Below are 10,829 nucleotides of genomic sequence, written 5' to 3'. Positions count from 1 at the left end.
CTTTTGTCATATGATAGGGAAACTCTTGGGTATATTCCCAAGAGTGGTATTGCTGGGTCCAGGGGTAGGTTGATCCCGAATTTCCTGAGAAACTGAAACACTGATTTCCACAGTGGTTGCACTTTTAAAAAATGCTATGCAATGGAAAAAGTCATTCCATTAACCTACATTCCAGCAACTGACTGATGGTTTTAGCAGAGACGCTAGTGAGGATGGATATTATATAGAAATGCTAGCGGGGGAGTCTTATAGGGCCAGGAATACATAGGTGAACAGATATTGAAGTCTACAGAAAACTAAAAACACCTGGAACTCATGAAAGACGCTGGAAATCAGATGTTATTGCTTGCCACGTGAAGAAGCAGAATATCGTGGATAGCTAACGGCATAGTCCAGAAAGGTGCAAATTCTGAATCCCTCTGGTGCTGATGGCATGTCTTTGAGCAAGTTACCCAAAGTGAAGGAAGGGCTATGCCTGAAAATACCAGAACTACACAAACGTGATGGTGAAATGAAAGCTCTGACACCAAAGCATTTTGTCTTATTTGTTTACTTGTTTTATTATATTAGAATTTTAATTTCCTTTCTTGAATTTTTCATTGTGCTTTTGAACCTATCTGTTCACTCTACTCACCCATTTGAATCCTCTTTGAGTTCATTGATAATTCTTACCACTTGACTTTTGAATTGTTTCTCCATGATTTAAACCACTTCATTATCTTTGGACTCAGTTGTTGAGGATCTATGAGAATCTGGAGTACAGCATTGCTTTGCTTGTTTCTATTGCTTATGCCTCTAAATTTCAATTGTACTTCCAAATTACTTATATGTTAGTTTGGATTATTCTCTTCTTCTGTTTGTTGTTTTTGAATGAGAATGTTTATCCAGGACAGCCTCTCCTGGGCTCATGATCTACCACTCACTCGGGAAGGGAGGATGAAAACAGAAGAAAAGAACAATAAAAAATTAACCTGGTATTTTAATGGAGTAAAAGACAATGGGAAATATTAATTATACCCCCAATAAAGTTATCAAAGAAAGGACTAAAATACTTAAGAATGAATTAGAAGTTTACAAATTTCTAAAGTTGATGACTAATAAAACAGAAGAGGGTGGTTAAGAAAAATGCAGATGGCGCAAGGAGGAAAAGCTGGTAGAATTATATGTGGCAAAGGTAAAAAAGAGTAATGAAAAGACTCAGCAAAATTAAAGATAAAATGTTTTGAAAATCCTAACAGGCAGGAAACAACTGAAAAAAGCAAAAACAAATAGTTTTTAAAAATTAAAGCACCAGTCACTATGACTTCCTTGTTAAGGAGAAAATAATGAATTCACCCCTAACCTTCTTCTTTGAAGTTTACTTGGGGAAAGAGGGGCAAACAGATATGCTATTTTTCTTATATGTTGCTTTATTTAAAAGAATACTATTAAAACTATTCTCTTTGGCGTCCAAACAGACGTGCCAGCAATTGCTGTCTTCAGGATGATCCCACTCTGCCTTCCCTACTGAGCTAAATTCTCATCAGTGCTTTTTTTGTATACAGATGTACACTTTCAGAAAATTCAGGACTTGCTCTCAACTTGCAGTAGGGCCCTGGGAACTCTTAGTTACAAGGTATTCTCACACCAGAGGGTCTTTGTTTGTGCAAATTTGGTGTGAGAATGCCCCAAGCAGCAGTGGTTTCATTCCATCAAATTTCTCCAAGTTCTTCTGTATGCAAAGCAGTCTATCCTGTCCTGGCAAGGCATAGAGCTCATTGGGTGTGCCCTGGGCTGACAGTTCTCTGTCCTAACCCTCATACATGTCTCCCTATGAAGTCACTCATCTATGGTTTTGTTTCAGATATGGAGACACAAGGAAGAGCTAGATAAATCTAACTATTCCCTTCTTGGAGAATGTTTCCAATAATATTAAGTAGTACAACAGTATTAATTAGAACAAACTTTAAATCAGTATCTCAATTCTGACTGCTGTAGCAGATCATCCTGACTGCTCATTCCACAAAGTTTGCTTTAATTAGACTGTGGAAGGATCTTGTTAACGATATCTTTTAAAGGTCATTCAAATTACTATAATGCATAACTCCAATTAAGAACCATTGTGCTTTTCAGTTAGCATTTTATAATAAAATAGCAGAGTTTTGTAACTCCATATTTGGCCTTTATTGTTTTTCATCTCCTTTTCATCAAGTCTTGTATATGACTACTAGTTTGTGAATGCCATCATTGGCTTCCCTAATTTAGGTGAGTAAAAAGTTCCCTCTGAATGAACATTAGCATCAGACTTCAGCATTGATTGCCATAGTCTTATAACACTGACATTATTTACATACTCCAAAATCTAATTGTAGATGGTTGTCTTAGTTAGGATTTGTGTTCTTATCAAGAGATGCCATGACCAAAGCAACTCTTATAAAGGAAAATAATTAACTGAGGTGGCAGCTTACAGTTTCGGAGATTTAGTTCATTATCATAATGGCAGGAAGCAAAGCGGCATGCAGACAGACATAATGCTGGAGAGAGAACTGAGAGTTATTACATCTTGAACTGCAGGCAACAGGAAGTGGTCTGAGACACTGGGTGTGGCTTGAGCATATATGAGATCTCAAAGCCTGCCTCTGCATTGACATACTTCCTCCAACAAGATCACACCTATCCCAACATGGCCACAGCTCCTAATAGTGTCATTCCCTTTTGGGTCATTGTCTTATAAACCACCACAATGGTTCAGATTGTTCCTTGGAATTCAGCTACAAACACAATCCATTCGAAACAACGAAGACAAAAGAAAGCTTGGGCAATCAGTTTGCACCATAATTAGAAGGAGGAGTATCATTGGTGGAGACAGGACTGTAATAGAAAGGCTACATTCATAAGGCTTAGTTCATTCAAACTGCTGAAACAAGTACATTATCTCAAGTGCCTTATTCGCTATAACTTCCTTTTCTTGAGCTCTGGAGGCCACAATAAGTATAAGATCAAGGTAGTAGACGATGTGCTGTCTGCTAAGACTGCCCTTGCTGGTACACAGATGGCCAATTCTCTGAGTCCACACGTAGAAGTAGCAGTAAGTCCTTTCCAGGAGTTCATTCATCTCTTTCGTGTGAGATCTATCTGTACGTCCTAAACACTTTCTGAGTGCCCTATTATAGGAACCATCACATTGGGAATTAGGGTCAACATATGACTTCAGGATACAAACATTCAGACAATAGCACACTTGACCATCAAGCGTGCCTCCTAAAGACACATCACGCCAAATGAAGGAAATTTGTCCCCTCTCTCTTCCATATACAAATAGACTTGTAACAAGTAATGTGAAAGGAATTAACTTTGATGGGGCATTTTTGTTTGTCCTGGCCCTTCATTGTTTGAATATACTGGGGGATTTCTAATGTCCCTATATATTCTAGGAAACCACCATGTCACTGAACCTGGGAAAGTAAAGAGTAGAAGTAGGAAAAACACCATCTCCCCCAGTGCAGAAGTGGAAAGGCTCGAAGCAGGAGTGCAAAGGGGGAATAATAGTGTCAGAATCTACAAGTCCCTTTGTCTTTTCTTTTCCCATAGAAAATTAGTAACTGTGCAGCCTCTCTACCCTGATAATCCTTGGTTGCATATTGAAGTGCTCAAAACTAGCAGAACCATATTGAGTAGGTTGGGAGACCAAATAATGAGATCAATAGAGTGAGCAAATTGGCCAGGAAATTCCTGGCTGACAATACATGTTCCTGTGGAGGAGCTCAGTTTTGGCATTCATGCACTTTTTACTAGTAAAATGCAACCATGTTTTACTAATTAGAGTTTCTAGCCTAGGAGGAATGAAACTATACTTTCTGTTATGATCTTTGTGATAGTGAATCCTCTTTGAAAGCTTGACTGCATCTGAAATTAACTATAACAGACAGTCCAATGAGGAACTTTCTTAATCAGATTACTTGGAACAGGAAAACCCACCCCAAATCTGGGTAGCACCTTATGGTGGCAGCCCACAGAAAAAGACTTGAAAGAAGGAAACTGCTTTCATCTGCCTGTCCTCTTTCTTCCTGGCAACCCCTCTACCCCATCGCTGCTGCATGTCTTCACTGACATCAAAACAAAGTTGTTTGGAATTCCAACACAGACTAAAGACCAGCAGTAATCTAGATACTCTCCAGAACTTCAACATAAGATTGAAACTGCTTTGACATTCTCCCTCGTAGACTGGACAACTACTAGATTCTCATCCTCTTCATTGAGAGATATCCATGACTGGACTACCCAGACCGAAATCTAATTGATCCTTTCACTATATATCTATCCGATCAGTTATGTTCTGTTAGACAATCTTGAATAATATAGTCTCACATGTGAGGTACACAGCTCTAAGTTTTGTTTTTTTTTTTTTAAATTTTTGTCAGGGTCAGGAATCTTAAAACTCACAAAGACCCACCTGTTTCTGCCTGCTAAGTTCTAGGACTAAAAGCCTGCATTGCCATAGCCATCCAGAATTCTCCTTCTAACCTGTGGTTAAACTTGAAAGACAACCTGTAGCAGGCACTCTGGATTAACCATCTTCCACACCATGCTGCTGCTTCTATGAAAGTGACTGCTTCCTGGAGGACCGAGGAATAGTGTGGGCCAATGACATTGGGTCACAGGTCTCTACAAATCCAGATGTCTATCAAAATTCAGAACATTCCTTCCAGAGGCTATCACTTTAATCGTTTAGTGTTCAGGATGTACCTGAGATGATAATGAAGAAGGAAAAATGAATATGTACGGAAAGATACAAGAGAAATCTCTAACCTGGAAAGGCTTGTTGTAGCCTTTATAATCTCCAACCTACAAGGACTTGTTTGAATTTGTATAATATCCAACGTGCAAAGGTTTGCTAGGATCTGTGATCCTGAGAAACACCGTGAGATTTAGTTGAGAGTCCAGAGATAGCCCAACCCTATGACTCACCTTTAATGTCTCTCAAAGAGCAATGATTCATGTGCTCCATTCCAGGAGAGCTGCTAGGATATCACTGCTTCAAGGTGGCATTACAAACTGTAGGCTGTGCGCAAGTCTCTGGTCTAATTTCTTCTGTGAGAAAGGTTGTTTCAAATTATGAATCAGTTGACATGAAACCATATTGCTTAGTCTATTTAATAATCAAATGTTCCATTCTCTTAATGAACTCTTCATGTTTAAAAAAAATGACTTTCTTTTTAAGAACTAAGCTAACTGGTTTTGTGTAAGGCATTGATTTTGGTACCTATTTTTGTCAATATCATGCTTACATATAACTACAAGCATGCCAGTATTAGCAGAAGTCAAAAGGAGTGAGTTTTGAATAATTCTGTGAAAGTTATTCAAAATCAAAATGGAGTTTATGTCAAAACAAACAAAACCAGATGAAGCCAAAAGTTATGAAAGGTTTTCATTCTTGGTTGTCCATGAGTGCTCTTGTTACTCCTGCAAAAGACTTTGACAGAAACTTAGCCTTACAAAAGGCCACCATAACTGCATACAAAACTAATTCATCAAGGACATCTGCCCAGCAATCTCTGCCAATTCTCAGATAACATCACTCTTCTTATTAATGACTCTGTTCAAGGACTGTTGTCTCACAATATTTTATATACTCCAGCTCAACTTTGTCTTTTAAAAAAACTGCCATGCCTCAAAATTTTAACTACAGTCTGTTGATAACTGTTGATAATTGTTTATGGTACAAAGCAATCCCTCTTTGATTATTAGCCTGGCAAGCCATACTGCTACAACATAGAAAACTCATTATTCCACATACATCTCAAATTTATCAGTTAAATCCTTACCCACATAATACCAATGTGTCAATAGTATATTCCCTAGACTTTCAGCATGGGAAAAATAGATTAATAAAACAAATAAAAATAAAATAAAGAAAGTTAAAGAAAAATAGATGTGCATGTTATTTATTGGCTCAGTTAGTGCTCAAATTTCTGATTTCCAGTACCAATTACAGAATGTTTTTGTTTTCTTAGAATATCATTCAATTTAACACCAATAATTTTTTTAAAACCTCTTATTTTTATCATTAAATCTTCAGTATCAGTTGTATAATGTATCTAAGCTATAGCAATATGGATTACCAGGATAATAATCAAAGAGTGATTGCATTGTACCATAGTGAATTTTTAACTATTAGCAGGCTTTACTTAAAAAATTGAGGAGGTATTAAATGTGAACAAGTGATTTACTATGTTCACAAACTACTAAAACATTTTTAATACTCACTGGAACAGCAAAAATTGTCACTGGTGCATGCAAGTACTTTGCAAATGATAAAACACTAAGATGTTTCAGAAGGTCCTTGCCTAAAAGTCTCCAGGGATTTGCTTTATCAATTTGCATAAATAAATTATAAATGGATACATTACAGCTGATTGCATTGAGCAAGGTAAAATCCAGAAATGAATATTAAATTATTCTTGGCCATAAAGAGGAGCGTACACTATCCATTCCCAGCACTGGTCTTGATTCATAATCTTTCCTGGCCTTTTCACTCTGTTATTTTTCAGGTGTTCTCTTTGGTATCTTTCATCACATTTAATCTTCCTTTTCTCAGCTATTCGGGATGCAAACTCTATGTGGCCTTATTAAAACTGACTCCTGAACAAAGTGTTAGAGGAAACTTAATTGGCTTTCCAAGGTCTGTTTGGAATAACATTTGATATGAATTCTGTGCATATTAGCCTAAGCAAAGCAATAAATAAAGAGCAGTATTCCAGCAAGTGTAACCATTACTAGAGCAGAGCACGCATCATGCTGCACAACGTGCCTTGGTTTTGCCCACAAGATGCACAGCGAGGTGCAGTGATGTATTGCTCAATGAAAAATACCATTTGGCCAGCTAATTAAAGAGAGGACAAGGTACTTGGTTCTGCATCCACCCAACATAAACTTTGACTTGGAAACAATTAAGCGTGCTTATTAGTCCAGAATCCTGAAAAACTAAATGGAGCCCTAAATCAGAAAGACCCTAAAGACTACAGGGAAGACATACCTAGTAGCCAGATCCAAAGTGCATGTGTGTATATTCCTAAGCAAGAATAGTAACAGCCTAATACGTTTTCATATTAAACACTTTAAGGCATGGGAGTTGCAATATTAGATCACAAAACTTTATCATTTGAAAACACCATGTCTCAGAAGGTAAGAGTCCCCTCCACTGGGCAATCATTCTACCATGACCTGTATACACAGCTCCTGCAAGTCATTTTTCAGAGGATCATTTGAGGAATTATGAAATCAATCCCAGGTTCTCAATTTGCAGGAGATAGTTATATGCTTAACAAGCAAACTCTAACAGTGTCTAAGGAAAAGAAGGACGAAGCTACTTCTCTCCTGCTGTTTTCACTCACAGGACACGCCCTTCCCCACAGACAGTTCCTGCTTCCTGATATCTTCTATTTATTTTCATTTTTTTCTGTGTAAATGAAAGGAAACTAGGATTCTGTTGATACTACTGCCTACCTGTTGTTTTAGATTCATGGCTTTCCAGATCAGAACCAGTGAGATTTCAGTGGTACAGGTTACGAACAACACATCCTACCTTTACATTAGTAAAGGGAAGTTTCTGTGCAACAGAAGCAGTCTCACCATTGAAGATAGCTGAAAATACATTTGAGGACTCGATTTCTTATATCAAATAACTAATCTGGTTCTAAAGCTGACCTTGAATTTTCTACTACCCTCCTGTAGTAGGAGCTGCGGGGCTGCATTCCGCCACCCAGCTCCCACCACCCCCTAGCTTTACCCAAAATAACAACACACAAACTGTATTTTTTTTTTTTTTTTTTGGTTTTTCGAGACAGGGTTTCTCTGTGGCTTTTGAGCCTGTCCTGGAACTCGCTCTGTAGGCCAGGCTGGTCTCGAACTCACAGAGATCCGCCTGCCTCTGCCTCCCGAGTGCTGGGATTAAAGGCGTGCGCCACCATCGCCCGGCTCAAACTGTATTCTTTTAAACACTGCTTGGCCCATTATATCTAGCCTCTTCTCGGCTAACCCTCACACCTGGACTAGCCCATTTCTAATAATGTGTGTAGCACCCCAAGGTGCGCTCACCGGGAAGATTCTAGCCTACGTCCATCCTGGGTCGGGAGAGGGGAGCATTGCATCTGTCTAAGGCATCTTACCTCACTTCCTCTTCCTCCCAGCATTCTGTTCTGTTTACTCCACCAACCTATGTTCTAAGCTATCAGGGCCAAGCAGTTTCTTTATTTTTTAACCAATGACCTTCCTCCATCCTCCTCCTCCTTTTGAGTTATGTATGACAGATGTTAAGTATCTACTAGGCACACTCCATGCCAATCAATAGACTAAAATGCATAGAACTCAAGAGTGTGTGGTCTGATCTCTTTATGGTTTCAAAATCGACTCGTTTGTGGATTTCTCAAACCATTTATCCAATGTGGAGGAACGTATTGTGAATACAAAGATACCAATTTTTACCATAAGAAGCTTTAGAAGCATTATTCTAATGTGCTGCTGGTCATGACTAGTAACCAAAGGTAAGCAATTACACAATATACTTTGAATTCACTCCTGCAAAAGAACTATTTAAATTAGAAAGGTAATTATGTACCTCATTAGGAGCATTTCAGAAAAAATAAATAAAAAAAACACAGCATTGCAGATTTTTGGGAAGCATTCATTTTGAGAACATTGCTCAAAATCATATATAATATATACATAAAGTTATAACATATTTATAACTTTCCTAAAAAATTTTCATGTCACCAAATCTTTAAATCATTATGTACTGACATCTAGTTTTATATTATTCTGAAACTTCAAATAAATGTTTAATGATAACAATTTTATTGCTTTTATTGAGCTATATACATTTTTCTCCACCCTCCTTCCTTCTTCCCATCTCCCCTTCTACCCTCTCCCTGTGACCTCCACACTCCCAATTTTGATTTTTTATGATTTTATTATCTTTTTTATTGTTTTCGTTGTACTACACATTTCTCTCCACTCCCCTCCTTTCCTCCCCTCCCTTTCTACCCTCTCCCATGATCCCCTGTGCTCATGATTTACTCAAGAGATCTTGTCTTTTTCTCCTTCCTACATAGAGTCACATATGTCTCTCTTAGGGTCCTCTTTGTTATCTAGTTTCCCTGGGGTTGTGGCCTATAGACTGTTTTATCTCTGCTTTATGTCTAAAAGCCACTTATAATTGAGTATATATTATATTTGTCTTTCTAGGTCTAGGTTACCTCACTCAATATAGTTTTTTGTAGATCCTTCCATTTGCCTGCAAATTTCAAGATGTCATTATTTTTTTACTGCCTATAGCATTAAACCATGTTCCTAGTCCAGGGTCCCAAAGTCTTCACATTACTCAAAAATAGACAGATAGTAGCACAATCTGGCCTCTCTTCGCAACAGCCAACCCCATGACCCTCAAGTCTGTCTTAGTTACTTTTCTATCACTGTGACAAGACACCATAACCAAGGCAACTTACAGAAGTTTATTGAGGACTTACAGCTTCAGGGGGATCCAGTCCATGACCAGGATAACAGGAAGCATGGCATCGGGCAGGTAGGCAGGACTCTAGGATGAGAGCTTACATCCTGATTCACAAACAGGAAACAGAGAAAGAGCTAATTGGGAGTGGCATGGACCTTTGGATCCTCAAAGGCCATACCTTGCAACACAGATCCTCCAACAGAATCTCACCCCTTACTCCCTCCCAAGCAGTTCCACCAACTGGGGTCCAGGTATTCACATATGAGTCTAGTGGGGGGGCACTCTGATTCAAGCCTTTACATGGCCCAGTGATAAAAGGTCACCTGAGGCTAATAGTATCCAGAGTGGAGAAGATGTTCAGGAACACATAGCTCTTTGTTGTCACCTGATGGGGACACGATCTCTCTAATTCTAGGTTGATTTACTTTTCATGGACAGACCCTTGAAATGAAGCTCAGAGAGGTTACTGTGTGAGAAATGATGTCTGCCTCTGAATGAAAAGGTGCTTTATTAAGAAAATGTTACCATTGTCTAACTCTAAAATGTTTCTAACTGCCCTGAGTATCAACAAAGGGTTGTAATTAGCATAAGAGATAAAGAGAACCAGGGAAGAACTTTGGGGGATGGGGCAGATTTGCACATCAGACAGGGAAGAGCACACAGCTGCGGTCCAGCTTTTAGGAACACTTCAGTCCTGTTCTACACACCTAGAAACAAATAGTAAGTGTATGGGGGTACAACGCAGTGAAGATCCCTTGCCAAGCATCCCCAAAACACTGTGTTCAAACCACCAATACAAAACAAAAATTAAAAATATGATCATGATAATGTGGCATCTGTTTACTATCCGTGATAGAATGAGAATTCTGCCAGCCTTTGTCATTTGTATATGTGGCGTCCTTTACATTCCTTAACTCACAATCTTGACATCACTTTCTATACAGCCTGCATATGTCATGATATCTGCTCTAAAATTGAGATTATATATAGTTACTTGCCTAAATAATTACTTGTTTCCAGCATCTACATCTGTTGGGGCAATCATAGCTCCAGAGAAGCAGAGGGGTCTAACACACAGGTGCTGTGAAATAAATACATTTTAAATAACTCAGTTGTAGTACAAATAATAAAAACCCAGAGACAGATATTGGGGTTCAACCTGAAGATCAGAAAAGCAAAACATCCAGCCACTGACACTTACCTCTACCTCAGACCAAAATAGCGATCCTTCCTCCACAAATCCTCAGAATGGTGAGAGCTGTCTCCTCCCATTTTATATTCCTCTCTGGTGCTGGGATTAAAGGTGTGTACTATTACCACTGGGCATCTAAGACTAACTAGT

This window comes from Microtus ochrogaster, chromosome 19 (genome assembly GCF_000317375.1).
Source record: "Microtus ochrogaster isolate Prairie Vole_2 chromosome 19, MicOch1.0, whole genome shotgun sequence".
NCBI lineage: Eukaryota > Metazoa > Chordata > Mammalia > Rodentia > Cricetidae > Microtus > Microtus ochrogaster.
Note: the sequence above shows the minus strand (reverse complement) of the source record.